The following is a 16,645-nucleotide window of genomic DNA, read 5'->3' as shown; positions in this document are numbered from 1 at the left end:
GGTGGGGAGTGATAGAAGACACCAGATGTCCACCTCTGGCCTCATACATGCATTTTTTTTGGTAGACACACCTGCATACACATGTGCACATGCTGAACCAGAAATTCCTAACACTTTTTTATTATCCTAAAAAGTGTCCAAGAAATTTAGCATACTAGCTACAGAAGAGGAGCAGTGGATGTTTTAACTAAATGGAAAAACAACTTCATTCTGTTAATGAAAAATGCATTTGAACTTGTAAATTACTATTTTTCTTGTATCAAGTTAGCAAAGTGTGTTTGTGTGTATGGGTGTGGATATTATGGTAGGGAGTGTATGGGGGTAGAGAGTGTGTGAAATACAGAGAACAGGACATTGCATGCAGACAAGAGTGTAGAAGACATTCTCATATACTTGTGGAATGAAAAGTGGATGGGTCTTAAAATATTTGTAAAAATGCTTTGATCTAAGAATTCAAATTCTTGAGGCCTATCCTAATGAAATAATCATGGATGAAGACAGTAATTTACATGCAAAAATGATACAAGGTAGAGTAAAACCAAAGCCAAACATGTTTAGCTGTTTATCTCTCTCTCTCTCTCTCTCTCTCTCTCTCTCTATATATATATATATATATATACACACACACACACACACACACACACACACACACATACATACATATATACAGATACACACACACATACATATAAAGGGGATTTATTAGAATGACTTACCGGCTGTGGTCCAGCTAATCCAACAATGGCTAGCTGTAAATGAAAAGTTCAACAATCCAGTGGTTGTTCAGTCCATGAGGCTGGATGTCTTAACTGTTCTTCGGCATACCCTGGAATCCCAAAGAAGTAGGCTCTAATGCCAATGAGGAATGAACTTGCCAGTGGAGTGAGACCAAGAGCAAGCAGACAAAAAGAAAAGCTTCCTTCTTCCATGTCCTTATATAGGCTTCCAGCAGGAGATTTGGCCCAGGTTAGAGGTGGGTTTTCCCAGCTCCAAAGATCTGGATTAAAGACATGTCTTCCTACCTCGAAGTTCAAGATTAGAAGTGGTTCTTCCTACCTCAAATTAAGCAAAAATACCTTAGATGTGTGCCCACCATTTTTGAATTTTAGTTAATTCCATATATATTCAATTTGATAATCAAGAATAGTCATCACAGTAGTGATTTTTAACTATGATAAATTATGCAGCTAACAAAATTGAGCAATCAAGGTGAAGCTAAAAAAATTGCAACAACAGAGATGATGCTTGTGTAATGATGCTGAGTGAGAAAACATCCATAGCATATTGAGCCACAGTAAAAAGAACAATGAGATTTCACAGTCATGGTTGTTATTATGGTTTGAATTATGTTTTCACTATACAGTCTTATGCTCTTCTTTATTTCCTATGTTTCTAAAGTAAATATATGAAATTATTATATTATCAACTTGTTCCATAGAAATGTGTGGATGATAATAATCACATGAAAATGTTTAACCAGAGAAGCATAGTAAAAATACTCAACAACATGGGAAGTATTTGTTACATACATTAAAATGAAAATAACAGCCGGGCGGTGGTGGCGCACGCCTTTAATCCCAGCACTCGGGAGGCAGAGGCAGGCGGATCTCTGTGAGTTCGAGGCCAGCCTGGACTACCAAGTGAGTCCCAGGAAAGGCACAAAGCTACACATAGAAACCCTGTCTCGAAAAACCAAAAAAAAAAAAATATGAAAATAACATTATTATATACATTATTTAGTTGGTTTGAGTGTGTGTGTGTGTGAGTGAGTGATATCAAATATTGACAGTACTGATATCTGGGTAGCATATATTTTTTGGACTTACTTTTATTTTTTGTTTTAAAATTTATTTTTATTTTATATGCATTGATGTTTTGCCTGCATGTATGTCTGTGTGAGGGTGTCAGATCTTGGAGTCACAGACAATTGTGAGCTGCCACATAGGTGCTGGGAATTGAACTTGGGTTCTCTGGAAGAGCAGTCAGTACTCTTAATCACTGAGCCATCTCTCCAGCCCCCTAGTTTTCTTCTTTATGCCTTAACTTTTATTATGACTCAGTTTTTCTCACTGCTGTGATAGCATGTCTGATAGTAACAAGGGAAGAAAAATTTATTTTGGCTTATGGTTCCTGTGCTGGCTGGTTTTATGTTAACTTAACACAAGTTAGAGTTATCGGGAGTGGAGGGAGCCTCAATGAGAAAATGCTTCCATGAGATCCAGCTAGGGCATTTTCTTAATTAGTGATTGAAGTAGGAGGACCCAGGGCCCAGCCCATTGTGCGTGGTGCTATCCCTGGGCTGGCAGTTCTAGGTTCTCTACGAAAACAAGCTGAGTAAGCCATGATGAGCAAGTCAGTAAGCAGCACCCTTCCATGGCCTCTACAGGAGTTTCTGCCTCCAGGTTCCTGCCTTGCTTGAATTCCTGCCCTCACTGCTTCTGTTGATGGACTTTTTGTGATATGGAACTGTGATTGAAATAAACCTTTCCTCCCCAAGTTGCTTTTGGTCATGGTGTTTTATCACAGCAATGCCAACCCTAACTAGGACAGTTTCAATGGTATCAGTCATGGTTGTTTGGCTGCACACATCTGGCATGACATCATGCTGGGGTGTGTGGCAGAGACTGTTCTTGGTAGGTGGAAAGCAGAAAGAGGGGGAATAAAGGAAGAATTCAAGGCAGGAGATAGGCCTTAAGGGCATGCCCCTTCCTCCTCCACTTCACTGATTTCTGCCATCATTCTATAAAGCCTAAGTGATAGTCTCCATGATCTAATTGCTTCTGAAAACACCCAGAGATATGTTTTTACTAATACAGATGTTTCTAAAGCCAGTTAGTCAAAATTGACCATCACAGAGTACCCTCTATTGTCTTAAATACACTTTTGTATCTCCCAGTTTGCCATATAGAATATATATGGATTTATAATCTGCTTTATTTTTACATATTAAAAAATCAAGTTAATATGTCTATCCTCTATACTGTACTTTATACTTTCAAACATACCTAAAATATTTGTCATGGAGGGGAGGTTAGAGTTAGAGAAACTTGAAAGAAATGTCGATGTAATTAAGTTAGAATTTATTAAATAAAGGCCAGGGAGATGGCTCAGTGGGTACAGTGATTGCACAATAATATAAACCGGAATTTAGATCCACAGTGCTCACATAAAAGCTGGGTGCTGTGCTGCTCACCTATAACTTTAGTTCCAGGGTTGGTGCCAAGGTAGCTGGACACCTGGAGCTCTGTCTAGCCATTCTAGATTAAACAGCTGAGCCTTGGGTTCAGTAAAAGAAACTGTCTCAAAAATAAGGTGTGTAGTGATAGAGGAGGAAAACCTGATGTTAACATCTGGCCTCTGCATGTGCACACCCACACATACACCACATACACACACCCTGTAAATAATTAATTAAATTAAGATAAACTTCTGAACAACTTTAAAGATATGCATCATTGTTTCACTTAGATATATATGTATTTTTTAGATTTATTGTTATTATTTTATGTATGTGTTTTGCCTTAATGTAGGTCTGTGTACCACATGCATACCAGATGCCTGCGAAGGTGGTGAGCGTCCATGTGTGTGCTGAGAATCGAACCCTGGTCTTTTGCAACAACAACAAGAGCTTTTAACCACTTGTTTTTAAACTCTATAGCCACATGTATTTTAATTTTAATTGCATTAATTGTGTGTGTTTCTGTGCATGCATGCCATAGCATGTAGGTGGAGGTCAGAAGTCAGCTTTCCGGAGTCAGTTCTCTTCTTCCTGAGATGTGGGTCCTGGAGATTAAACTCAGGTTGTCAGGTTTGGTGGCAAATGTTTTCACCCAGAGAGCCAGCTCATTGACCTTAAAGATATAAGAATACATATTCAAATATCTTATTACTTCTACCTCAAAATGATAACCACATAGTAATGATGAAAAACTGCCTTTGTGTCATTTTTTAAAAAAAGATCTTTGAACTTTTAAATTTTTAACAATTGAGGTGTAATTTACATAGAGGAAAACATGCAGATTTTAATTGTGTGGTTTTGAAAAGGGCAATCACCATCCCAAACCATGTTATACAGAACATTTTTGTACCCCTGGAAAAGATCTTTCATATTCTCTCTTGTCATCATTAACATGTAATCTCTTTTTAAATTTTTTACCACCAGAGATTACTTCTGTCTTCCCTAAAATTCTATAAGCCAGAATTATATATTTTCTTTTAGGTCTAAGCTTCATTTGTTCAATATGATTTTGAGGTCAATTTGTGATATATATTAGGTGAATATTCTTTTTTATTGATGAGTAGTGTTCCACTGCTTGTTTACCACGGTCTATCTATTCTTGTGTTGGCTAGCCATGTATCTGCTTAGATACTGGCTACTTTAAAATTGAGTCTGGTCAGTTTGTAGCTGTTTCAGAAACCTCAGCATGCCATCTGCTTCCCTTTTCCTGTCTGGTGGAGCTTGCAAACCAGGCATTTGCCTTGCAATAAAGAGTTGGCTTTCAGACACTTATAACAAGGACCACCACAGAGAGCAGAGAATAAAACTGAAGTCCCAGATGGCCACATCAGCAATTCAGTTTTTAAATACCAAATAGTGGGCCTGCAAATTAGTGAGGAGCTCACATTACAAAAAAAAAAAAAAAAAAAAAAAAAAAAAAAAAAAAAAAAAGCGAAGGGGGAAGAAAGGTTGGGCTAAGATTCAAGAAGCTATTCCAGTTACCATCCAATAGAGAAACCAGTGCATGGAGGCAGATCACAGCAGTTGTCACAACACTGGAATTAGCCCTAGCCAGCCCTGCAGCAAGTGTCCCTGAGGGCCTGGTCTGGGCTCCCTTCTGCTTTAGTCTTGAGGGTTGAGGAGCACTAGTGCTTGAAACCCTTGCTGTGCAGCCCTTGTCTACTCTTCTAGCAGAAGTGATATGAAGGGGCCAAGCAAAAACCCTTGACTCCTGGAAATGAAAAGCACAGACCCAAGTCATTGTCCTGTGTTAGGGTACTATGTGCTACCCCAAATTAGAGATTCTGAATTGTGGGTTTGAGAAGCTGAGGCTCATTTCCTGTAGAGTTTAGGCAGCTCACAACAACCTATAACTCCATGTTAACATACACACATTCAGATATACACACATTTGCACAAATATAAATAACATCTTTCTTTTCCTCTGTTCCACCACCAATCAGAAAGCCTCATGTCCCACCTGAGTCTTGACATTAAGTTCAGGTGAACTAAGTGCAACTAGAGCAGAAGAGTATGGAGAACAGGTACAATTCAGTTATCTTGTTGAAAGCCCTGAAGAGAGGACCTCATTAGGTAGTGGCAGGTCCAGACAGAAAGCCCTTTCCACCTTCTGTGTCAGAAGGACTTCCTGGTTCTGGAGTCTTTGAGAAGTTGACAACAGACACAGGTGTAGCAGCAATCCCTTGCTTCATAGACTCAATCTTCCAGTCTCAAATGTCTTGGGCTTTTTGAAGTTGCTAGTCTTAGAAAGCACTACAGTTGTTTTTTCCTATGTTACCACATCTCTTTTAGTTTAAATTTTGATGCGAGAACAAGAAACAGATTGTGTTCAGCCCAAGGAATATGTAATATCAAATGATTGTTTTTTCATAGGCCTCACCAAAAACATTTAAGAAAACATTTTTTTATAGAGCCTTTTTATTGAGCTGAAGACATAACTCAGAGGTTAAAAACACTCATTGTTTTGCAGAGGACCTGGGTTTGGTTCCTAGCACCCACATCAGGAAGCTCAAAACGACCTATAACTCCAGTTGCAGGGGATCCAATGTACATGTGTGCATACATACACAGAGATACACATACATTTGCATAAGTATAAATAAAATAAATCTTTTTTTAAGTCTTTCTTAGTTATAGACATTGTGGTTGCCTGCATAAGATCTGCACAAAATCAAGCCAGTCAGCATTCTAGCATAGAATTAGGAGGAGCTCATAATCCTCCAACTGAGGAGCTACACTGACAGTTGACTTGTAGGGAAGGGAAAGTCAGTTTTCTTTAAAGGTGTGGCTCTTGGTAGATCGTCAATGATCCAGTGGATGGCTCCACCCTGTGAGTTTTCAGCAGCACAAATTGGACTTCATGGGTCATTACAAATAAGCAAGATAAGGGCTGGAGAGATGGCTCAGAGGTTAAGAGCACTGGCTGTTCTTCCAGAGGTCCTGAGTTCAATTCCCAGCACCCACATGGTACCTCATAGCCATCTGTAATGAGATCTGGCTCCCTCTTCTGGCCTTCAGGGATACATGCAAACAACACTGTGTACATAATAAAAACAAAAAACAAAAAACCCAACAAATAAGCAAAGCTGGGTGTAGTGGTGCATGCCTTTAATCCCAGCACTTGGGAGGCAGAAGCAGGAGGATCTCTGTGAGTTCAAAGCCATCCTGCAAATCATGTTCCACAAAGAAACCCTGTCTTGGAAACAAAACCAAAAAAGCAAGATGAATGTGAATCTGAGAGGAGTTGGAATAGCAGGGTGTATGAATATGATCAAAATGCTTTACAATGAAGTTCTTAAAGAATTAATGAAAATATTATGCAAAAACAGGTTTCATAATTGAAATACTGAAATACAAACTCTTCTAACACACACACTATCCTTATTAATCAGAGAAGTAAGAGTCTAATGTTTTAGAGCTAGAAATGATTTTTTATTATTGATTAAATTTATTTTTTGACAATTAGAGAAAAAAAATTCTCCTTGGGGCCAGAGAGATGGCCCAGTAGTTAAAAGTGCTAGTGGTACAAGCTGGTCTGTGAGTTTAAAGTTCCATTCATTTGTGTGGAATTGCAGAGAGCCTTGAATAGTTAAAACAATCTTGAAAAATTTAGTTGGAGGACTTGCATGTCCCAGTTTCAGCTTTCACTATGAAGCTGTAATAAACAGTGTGGTACTGATATAACAAACATGTAGATAAGTAGAATAAGACTGAGAATCCATAAATAACCCACGTGTGTGTGTGGCCAATTGGTTTTTGAAAATCATGTTAAGACCATTCGACAGTGAAAGGATAATGTCTTCAATGAATGGTGTAGAGACAATTGAATATCTTTATGTAAAACAGTGAAGTTGCTTTATTTTTTCAAGACAGGGTTTCTGTGTAGCTTTGCGCCTTTCCTGGATGTAGCTCTGTAGACCAGGCTGGCCTCGAACTTACAAAGATCCGCCTGCCTCTGCCTCCCGAGTGCTGGGATTAAAGGCGTGCGCCACCACCGCCCAGCATGTAAAACAGTGAAGTTGCATCCAAACACTATAAAAGGTTAAATGAATCAAAGACCCAGTTATGAGAGCAGACTATGACACTCTCTCAAGTAAACATAAAGCAATTCTCTTAAAAAGACTTTATTATATATATATATGTGTGTGTGTGTGTGTGTGTTTTGTCTGCATATATGTACATGTATCACATGTATGTATGATACCCATGGAGGCCAGAAGAGGACATCAGATCCCCTGGAACTGGAATTATGGATGGTTGTGAGCCACCATGTGGGTGTTAGGAACCAAACACAGGTCTTCTGCAAGAGTAACAAATGCTTCTAAGTGCTGAACCAGGTCTTCAACCCCAAAGGCTAATCTTTAAAAATTTTAAACTATTATTTGTATGTGTATGTGAGGTTAAACACCTGTGTGTCATGACCAAAGTGTAGAGATCAGAGGACAATTAGGATTCTGTTCTGTCTTTCCACTGTGGGTTCTATGGCTTGAACTCAGTTTGTCAGGATTTGGTGACAAGTACTGTTACCTTCTGAGTTATTTTAGTGGTCATTGGACCCAAACAGTAAATTAAAAAAAAAAATGGCAAATTGGAGTACACCAAAGTTTAATACTTTTGTGGACCAAGGGATACTATCAAGTAAATGGAAATAACTTACAGAACAAGAGAAAAATTAAAACCTCTTAAGGGCCTAACTATCTGTAATCTTAAAACTGAAGAACAAAATAACACAATCAAAATATGAGTAAAGGACTTGATTACATTTTTTCCAAAGAAGATGCATAAATGTTTCTACACATGGAAAAATATTCAGCCTCATTAGTCATAAAGAAAATGCAAAACAAATCCACAGTGACATACCACTTCATATCCATAGGATGACTGCAACCTTGAGAGCAAAGCAGAACAAAAGTATGGAAAGTTCTAAGTATTGATGAGGATGTGAAGAGTCCCCACCACATACTTTGCTGGTAGGAATGTAAAATAGTGTAGCTTCTATTGAAAACAGTTTGGTAGCTCCCTAAAAAATTGAATGCAGAATTATCATGTGACCCAGCAATTTCACCCCTAGGTATTTTATGTCCCAGTAATTGGAAACATGTTTTCAAATATTTAATATACTTGATATATTTAATATAATAATATAATATAACATATATTTATATATAACATAAATATATTATATACTTATATTAATTTAATATATTTAATAAATTTTTAATGTTTATAGTAGTTTTATTAACAGCAATACTATTAACAGTGGTCAAAAGATGGAAACAATCTGGTATTCATCAATACCTGAATCAATAAAAATTTGTGATTCATACAAGTTGGGAGTTTTTTGACATAAAAAGAAATGTAGTGACACATAATACAATTTAGATGAAACTCGGAGTTAAGTGAAAAAAGGCAGACATGGAAGGTCACGTTGCATGATTGCATTTATATGAATTATTCTGAAGAAGTTGGGCGTGGTGGCTCACACCTTATAATCTCAGCACTTAGGAGAATGAGGCAGAAGGATCTATGTGCGTTTAAGACTAGTCTGGTGAGTTCCAGAACAACATACGAAAAGAAATAACCCAAAGAAATAAATTATTAAAGTAACAAAGCAAATTAGTGATTTCTAGGAGTTAAAGAAAGTACTAAAACTGCTTGAGTGCCAGGCTTAATTTTGAATTCTTGAAAATATTGGGGTTGGGGATTTAGCTCAGTGGTAGGGCGCTTGCCTAGCAAGCGCCAAGGCCCTGGGTTCTGTCCTCAGCTCCAGAAAAAAAAAAATTGTGATTAGGTAGAGGTAATTGTTGCTCAATACTGTGAATGGTCTAAATGCCACTCAATTGTGCATTTAAAAACGATTAATACTACACTATGTAAATTTTGCTTCAATTAAAAATTATGTCATACACTTTCTATGATCTCACAAATATGGCTTTGCTGTCACAGTTACCTTGCGACTATTGGAATCCATGTAATTTTTTAGTAGTGCTCCATTGGGACATTCTCTCTAGCTGTGGGTGGTTAATTTTGAAGACAGATGGTCCAAAGTGGGTTTCTTCCTGTAATAACAATTAAGGAATGTAGTTTTGATGTTTCATTTTTATTTTCTTTATTTTCTTAACTTTGAAAAGCTTCTTTCTACCTTGGACTGAGTGATTTAAAATGTAGTCTGGTCTGACATTGATCATCTTCTTTATTTAACTTGGAAAGGCATGTTTAAAACAACTTTGTATTGTTTGGAAATGCAGCAAATTTTGATTTTATGAAAATGTATAGAAATTTTTAAAGACTTAGTAAGAAATGCAGTTGCAGTGAAGTTTTGTGGCTCTTTTTCTGCTATGCTAGTAGAAATGTTAGTTTTACTCTACAACCACTGTGAATGCTTCCTGTTACCAGGTGAATTGGTGCTGGGAATATGAAAGCCTATTTTCAGTTCAGCGAAGCAGAGTTTATGCAGAACTTGCGTGCATTGATTTCTTTATCTTCCACCTGCTTTGTGGTTTTGAAGAATGGAGTTTAACTTGCATTCTGTCAGTAGAGCTGAGGATGAGAAGAGCTTCTCACACAGTAGACATGTGTCAGTCATGAAGCTTTTTTTTTCATGAAGGAGGCCAATGACTTCTGGCCCATAGTCACTGCTGTGTTTTTTGTCCTTGTCTTTTCAGATGTGTTTATATTAGTGTCTTTATGTACTCCCACCTGATGGTCATTATGACCCAAACACACCATCCAGGCTAAGATTCTAAGAGCTATGAAGCAAATAGTATTTAATTGGTCTATAATGAATTAAGACAGCTGAACTAGAGAGAAAAGAAATTTCTTGCTTATTTTGTGACTTTAAAGTTAGAGGTGATTTGGTAAACATAACAAAATAGCTAAAATAAATAGAATAAATCATAGAGGTGAATGAGTGTAATAGCTTAAGATTAATTATTGCTTCAGATTTTCACATTATTGGATTTTCTTTTTTAATTACTTATTTTTATTTTATATCTCTGAGTGTCTTGTTTACCTGCATATATGTCTGTGCACCATATGTGTGCCTGGTGCCCACAGGAAAAGATGTTAGACCCCTTGGAACTGGAACTACAGATGGCTGTGAGCTGCCCTGTGGGTTCTGGGAACTGAACCCAGGATATCTGCAAGAGTAACCAGTGCTCTTAGTGACTGATCCATCCCTCCAGTCCCCGGATTTTCTTTTTCTAATGTTCATAGGATAATTTTTTAAAATAAGAAAAAGTTGTTGGAGAATTATCAATTAGGTTTTTTATAAGTTGTAAATTGGGAAAAATCTGGTGACAATTACTTTAACAAAACATACCAGCAGAGCAAGGAAACAAAAGTAAATAGGGATGAAACTTAAACCTAATGGAAAACTCAAATTATATTTTCTCAGAAAGGTCTGCCTGTGAAAAGCAGCATAGCACACACTAAATGGCTTAAATAATTTACTGAACTTCTGCTGAGTTTCATCAACTGGATAATTAGAACAATAGAATTTACATGTTAAGATCATGGTAAAGATTGTATGTGCTAACATAGCTGAAGCTCCTTGAGCAGGGCTTGGTGCAATGGGAAAGGCATATGTGCATGTTAAGGATGAAAGAATGCCGATAGTAACTTGTAAACTTGTAGCTACTTTGGTTAGTGATTTGTTTGTGAGGGTCACACCTGCTCATATTCACAGATGTTCAACAGTCCTGACCACCTGTAGTGAGGCTAAGTGTTAATGTCAGAAATTTCAAGCCCTTCTACTAGTATTCTCACTTTGGGTCTGTTTTACTGCTAATTGGCATTTTAACCAAGGAGAATGCTTTGGAAAATGAATATAGAACTCAAGCGCACTGTTTTTTAAGACTTTTCTAAGTAATTTTAAGTAATTTAAGACCTCATAAAGCATCTTTGGTAGTGTTTGTTGAAAAGAGTTTGTTTTATTCATTCACTAACAATTACCATGTGCCTAACATTGCTCCTGGGCAAAATGGAATGATGTAGATACAAGGATCAGAGGGGAGAAGAAAGAGAAAATAGTTGCTTGGCATAGAAGTGAAGAATATGAATACACACACACACACACACACACACACGCGCGCGCGCGCACGCGCGCGTGTGTGTGTGTGTGTGTGTGTGTGTGTGTGTGTGAGAGAGAGAGAGAGAGAGAGGGGGGGGGGGGAGAGAAGAGAGAGACTCAAGTCCATACCAGGAAAACCCTAGGGCTTTGAAGGAAGAACATAAAACATTAGCACATCCTTGGGGTGTACATCCTGGAAGTTGTAAGGCCATGTGCTCATCAGCTGATGATTGCTGCCAAGCCATCTGAAGCTTAGCTAAATGGAGATGCAGAGATTTATATGAATCATCTTGTTTTAATGGCTGAGCTCACTAACCTGTGTTCATATGCTCCTGTCTCTGCTTTAAGAGGTCAGAGCTCACATCATTGCTGTAGTAGCTGTAAATCACCATGTGCATTTTGATAACCTCACTCTTCTCTGTGTATGTGGTATATGTGCAGAGCTATGAAAATGAATTAGCAAAGATTAATGAGAATAGATAACTGGGTTTCCTAGAATGTGATTTCTTTTCTCATGAGGTGATGGCATGATGCTTCTTTTACAGGACTGAATTGCAACTGCCGAGGCAATAAGTGACTCTTTAAATATGCCACAGGACTGCAGCAAGTGAAGGGGGCCCTGGAGAGGATGATGAAGTGAGAATGTTTGGCCCAAGGACAAGAAGTAGGTCTCTATTTTAACAAAATTATTGCTGTATCCATTACAAGACTGTAATGCCTGAGGTGTTATAGTCATATTTAGTTTTCATTACTGTCTAACATTCTTTTTTTTTTAATTAAAAAGTTTTTTTTTTTCATGGTGGAGTGGTGGTATTGGTGTTAAGTCTCATGTAGCTTTGGCCTCCATCTCCAAATGCAGCACACACAGATATTGGTTGTTGGTGGTCTTTTTTATTTCATTTTTTAAAATTTTTTATTTATTTTTATTTTTTTAAATTTTTATTTATTTATTTTTGGTTTTTTTCAAGACAGGGTTTCTCTGTGTAGCTTTGCGCCTTTCCTGGAACTCACTTTGTAGACCAGGCTGGCCTCGAACTCACAGAGATCTGCCTGCCTCTGCCTCCCGAGTGCTGGGATTAAAGGCGTGTACCGCCACCACTACCCGGCTCGTTTTTATTTTTTAAAATTTTTATTCTTCTGTCTTATATTACATCCCAACTGCAGTTTCTGCTCCCCCAAGTCCCTCCCTCCCACCTCCCCTCTCCCATCTCCCCCATATCCACCCCCCATTCCCCTTCCCCTCAGAAAAGAGCAAGCCTCCCAGGGACATCAACCAAACACAGCATAACAAGCTGCAATAAGATCAGACACATACCATTACATCAAGACTGGATGAGACAACCCAGTAGGGGGAAAAGGTCCCACAAGCAGGCAAAAGAGTCAGAGACAGCCCCTGATCCCACTGTTAGGAATCCCATAAGAACACCAAACTACTTAGCTATAACATATATGCAGAGGACCTAAGTCAGACCCCTACAGGCACCCTGATCTCTGGGAACCCCCATGAGTCCTGGTCAGTTGATTCTGTGGGCCCTGTTCTTGTGGTGTTCCTGACCCTTCTGGTTCCTCCAATCCTTCCTCCCCCTCCTCTGCAGGACTCCCAGACCACCTCCTAATGTTTGGCTGTGGGACTCTGCATCTGCTTCCATCAGTTGCTGGATAAAGTCTCTTTGGACTCTTTGATGATGAATCTGCTAGGCTCTGGTCCCAGAATGCTCTGCAGGCAGGACAAAGTGTAGGTCAAAGGTTTTGTGGCTGGGTTGGTGTCCCAATATCTCCACTTGAAGCCTTGCCTGGTTACAGAAGATGGCCAGTTCAGGCTCCATGTCCTCCATTACTAGGAGTCTTTGCTAGGATTACTCTGGTAGATTCCATGGAGTTTCCACTACACTAGGTTTCTACCTCACCCCCAAGTGCCCCCCAATTCCAGTTGTTTCTCCTAGTATTTTCTCCCACCCCCAACCTGTAGCTGGAGTTTTCTCCAGTCCTGCTTGCCCACAGTCAGAACAAATCTCTCTCACCTGCCAGTGCCACAGCCACTTTGACCCAACCAAGTAAACACAGAGACTTATATTGTTTAAACTGTTTGGCCTAATGGCTCAGGCTTCTAGCTATCCAGTTCTTACATCTTAAATTAATCCATTTCTATAAATTTATACCTTGCCAAGTGGCTTACTGGCATCTTCACATGCTGCTTGCCATGGTGGCGGCTAGCAGTGTCTCCTCCCACCTTCCTCTTCTCTCAATTCTCCTCTCTGTTAGTCCCGCCTCTACTTCCTGCCTGGCCACTGGCCAATCAATGTTTTATTTATTGACCAATCAGAGCATTTGAAATACAGACCATCCCACAGAACCAACCTGATCCCTCCTACTGAACCCCACCTGCCCCTAGTCCACCCTGAACATTTATTCTATTTCTCCTTCCCAGAGAGATCCTTGCATCTCTGATAAGCCCTCCTTGTTACTTAGCCTCTCTGGGTCTGTGGACTGTAACATGATTATCTTTTACTTTACAGCTAATATCTACTTATAAGTGAGAACATACCATGTTTGTCTTTCTGGGTCTGGATTACCTCACTCAGGATGATTTTTTTTTTCTTGTTTTATCCATTTGCCTGCAGATTTCATGATGATATTTTAACAGATGACTAATATGCCATAGTGTAAATGCGCCACATTTTCTTCACCCATTTTTTCTTTGAAGGCTGTAGCTGGAGTTTTTCTCTCCAGGTCCTGCCAAGCCCCGGCAGTCCGGTAGCCCACTTATAAAATAAACATACTATTTTCAGCTTCTGGCTATTATGAATAAAGCAGCTAGGAACATAGTTGAGTAAGTGTCCTTGTGGTATAATGGAGCATCCTTTAGGTATATGTCCAGGAGTGGTATAACTGGGTCTTGAGGTAGATCAATTCCAAATTTTCTGAGAAACTACCAGTTTGCATTCCCACCAACAATGGAGGAGTGTTCCCCTTGCTCCACATCCTCACTAGTGTGAGCTTTTACTTGTGTTTTTTTTTTATCTTAGACATCTTTACAGATATTAAGATGGAATCTCAAAGCCATTTTGATTTGCATTTCTCTGATAGCTAAGGATGTTGGACATTTAAATGTTTTGTGGCCAATTGAGATTCCTCTGTTGAGAATTCTCTGTTTAGATCTGTACCCCATTTTTAAATTGTATTATTTAGTTTGTTGATGTATAGTTTCTTGAGTTCTTTATATTTTTTGGCTATTAGCCCTATGTCAGTTGTGGAGTTGGTGAAAGTTTTCCCATTCTGTAGGCTGCCATTTTGTCCTATTGACAGTGTCCTTTGCTTTACAGAATCTTTTAGTTTCATGAGTTCCCATTTATTAATTGTGGATCTTAGTGCCTGTACTATTGGTGTCCTATTCTGGAAGTTGTCTACTGTGTGTTCAAGGCTATTCCCCAATTTCTCTTTTATCACGTTCAATGTATCTGGTTTTATGTTGAGGTTTTTGATCCACTTGGACTTGAGTTTTGTGCAGGGTGATAGATATAGATCTGTTTGCATTCTACATACCAACATCCAGTTTGACCTGCACTATTTGTTTAAGATGCTTTTTTTCCATTGTATATTTCTGGCTTCTTTATAAAAAAAATCAAGTGTCTGTAGGTGTGTCAACTTATATCTGGGACTTTGTTTCAATTCCATTGATCAACATGTCTGTTTTAATGCCAATACCATGTGGTTTTTATTACTGCAGCTCTGTAGTACAGCATGAAATCAGGGATGGTGATACCTCCAGAAGTTCTTTTATTATATTGATTATTTCAGCTATCCTGGGTTTTTTGTTTTTCCATATGAAGTTGAGTATTGTTCTTTCAAGGACTGTAAAGAATTGTGTTGGAGTTTCAATGGAGATTGTGTTGACTCTATAGATTGCTTTTGGTAGGATGGCCATTTTTACTATATTAATTCTACCCATCCCTGATCATGGGAGATATTTCCAACTTCTGATATCTTCTCCAATTTCTTTCTTCAAAAACCTGAAGTTCTTGTAATACAGGTCTTTCACTTGCTTGATTAGAATTACCCCGATATTTTATATTATTTGTGGCGATTGTGAAGGGTATTGTTTCCCTGGTTTCTTTCTCAGCCCTTATGTTATTTGTATATCAGAAGACTACTGATTTTTGGGAGTTAATCTTGTATCCAGCCACTTTGCTGATGGTATTATCAGCTGTAGGAATTTCCTGGTAGAAGTTTTGGTAAAATTGTTTATATTTACTATCATATCATCTGCAAATAGCAATACATTGACTTTTTCCTTTCCAGTTTGTATCCCCTTGATCTCCTTTAGTTGTCTTATTGCTCTAGCTAGAACTTCAAATACTATATTGAATAGATATGCAGAGGGTGGACAGCCTTGTCTTGTTAATGATTTTAATGGAATTGCTTTGAGTTTCTCTCTATTTAATTTGATGTTGGCTGCAGATCTGTTTTATATTGCTTTTATTATGTTTAGGTATGTTTCTTGTATTGCTAATCTCTCCAAGACTTTTAGCATGAAAAAAAAGCATGCGAAAGACTTTTTCATTATCTAATGAGGTGATCATGTTTTTGTTTTTTCTTTTAGCTTGTTTATATAGTAGATTACATTGACAGATTTTCATATATTGAACCATCCCTGCATCTCTGGGATGATGCCTACTTGATCATGGTGGATGATCTTTTTGATGTGTTCTTAGATTCAGTTTGCAAATATTTGAGTATTTTTGCGTCAGTGTCCATGAGGGAAATTGATATGTAATTCTCTTTCTTTTTTTGAATCTTTATGTGATCTGACAATCTGGGTGACTGTGACCTCATAAAATGAATTTGGCAATGTTCCTTCTGTTTTTACTTTGTAGAATAGTTTGAGGAGGATTGGTATTAGCTCTTCTTTGAAAGTCTGGTAGAAATATGTGCTAAAACTGTCTGGCCCTTAGTCTTTTTTTGGGGTTGGGAAAATTTTAGTAACTGCTTCTATCTCCTTAGAGGTTATAAATTATTTAAATTGTTTAATCTGATCTTGATTTAACTTTGGTATGTGGTATATATTGAGAAAATTGTCCATTTCTTTTAGGTTTTTCCAATTTTGTAGAGTACAGGTTTTTGAAGTATGACCCCAATGATCCTCTGGATTTCCTCAGTGTCTGTTGTTATGTCCCCATTTTCATTTCTGATTTTGTTAATTTGGATATTCTCTCTCTGCCTTTTGGTTAGTTTAGATAAGAGTTTGTCTATCTTGTTGGTTTTTCTCAAAGAAACAACTCTTTATTTCAAGATCCCTTGTATTTTCTTTCTATTTTATTAATTTCGGTTCTCAGTTT

General features: G+C 38.1%; 1 protein-coding gene across 4 annotated transcripts in view; it reads left to right on the top strand.

The window, feature by feature from the left end:
- Zhx3 (zinc fingers and homeoboxes 3) overlaps window positions 1-16,645 on the top strand; it is a 123,585-nt gene that overhangs the window by 35,962 nt on the left and 70,978 nt on the right. For all 4 annotated transcript variants that reach the window (XM_028868390.2, XM_028868392.2, XM_028868391.2 and 1 more), the window contains exon 2: window positions 11,855-11,973. The gene's annotated coding sequence lies outside the window, so the exon portion shown is untranslated. The remainder of the gene's footprint in view (window positions 1-11,854; window positions 11,974-16,645) is intronic.

The sequence above is a fragment of the Peromyscus leucopus genome, chromosome 4 (assembly GCF_004664715.2).
Source record: "Peromyscus leucopus breed LL Stock chromosome 4, UCI_PerLeu_2.1, whole genome shotgun sequence".
Lineage (NCBI taxonomy): Eukaryota > Metazoa > Chordata > Mammalia > Rodentia > Cricetidae > Peromyscus > Peromyscus leucopus.
The sequence above is the reverse complement of the archived record's forward strand: the minus strand, read 5'-3'. Positions and strand labels throughout refer to the sequence as shown.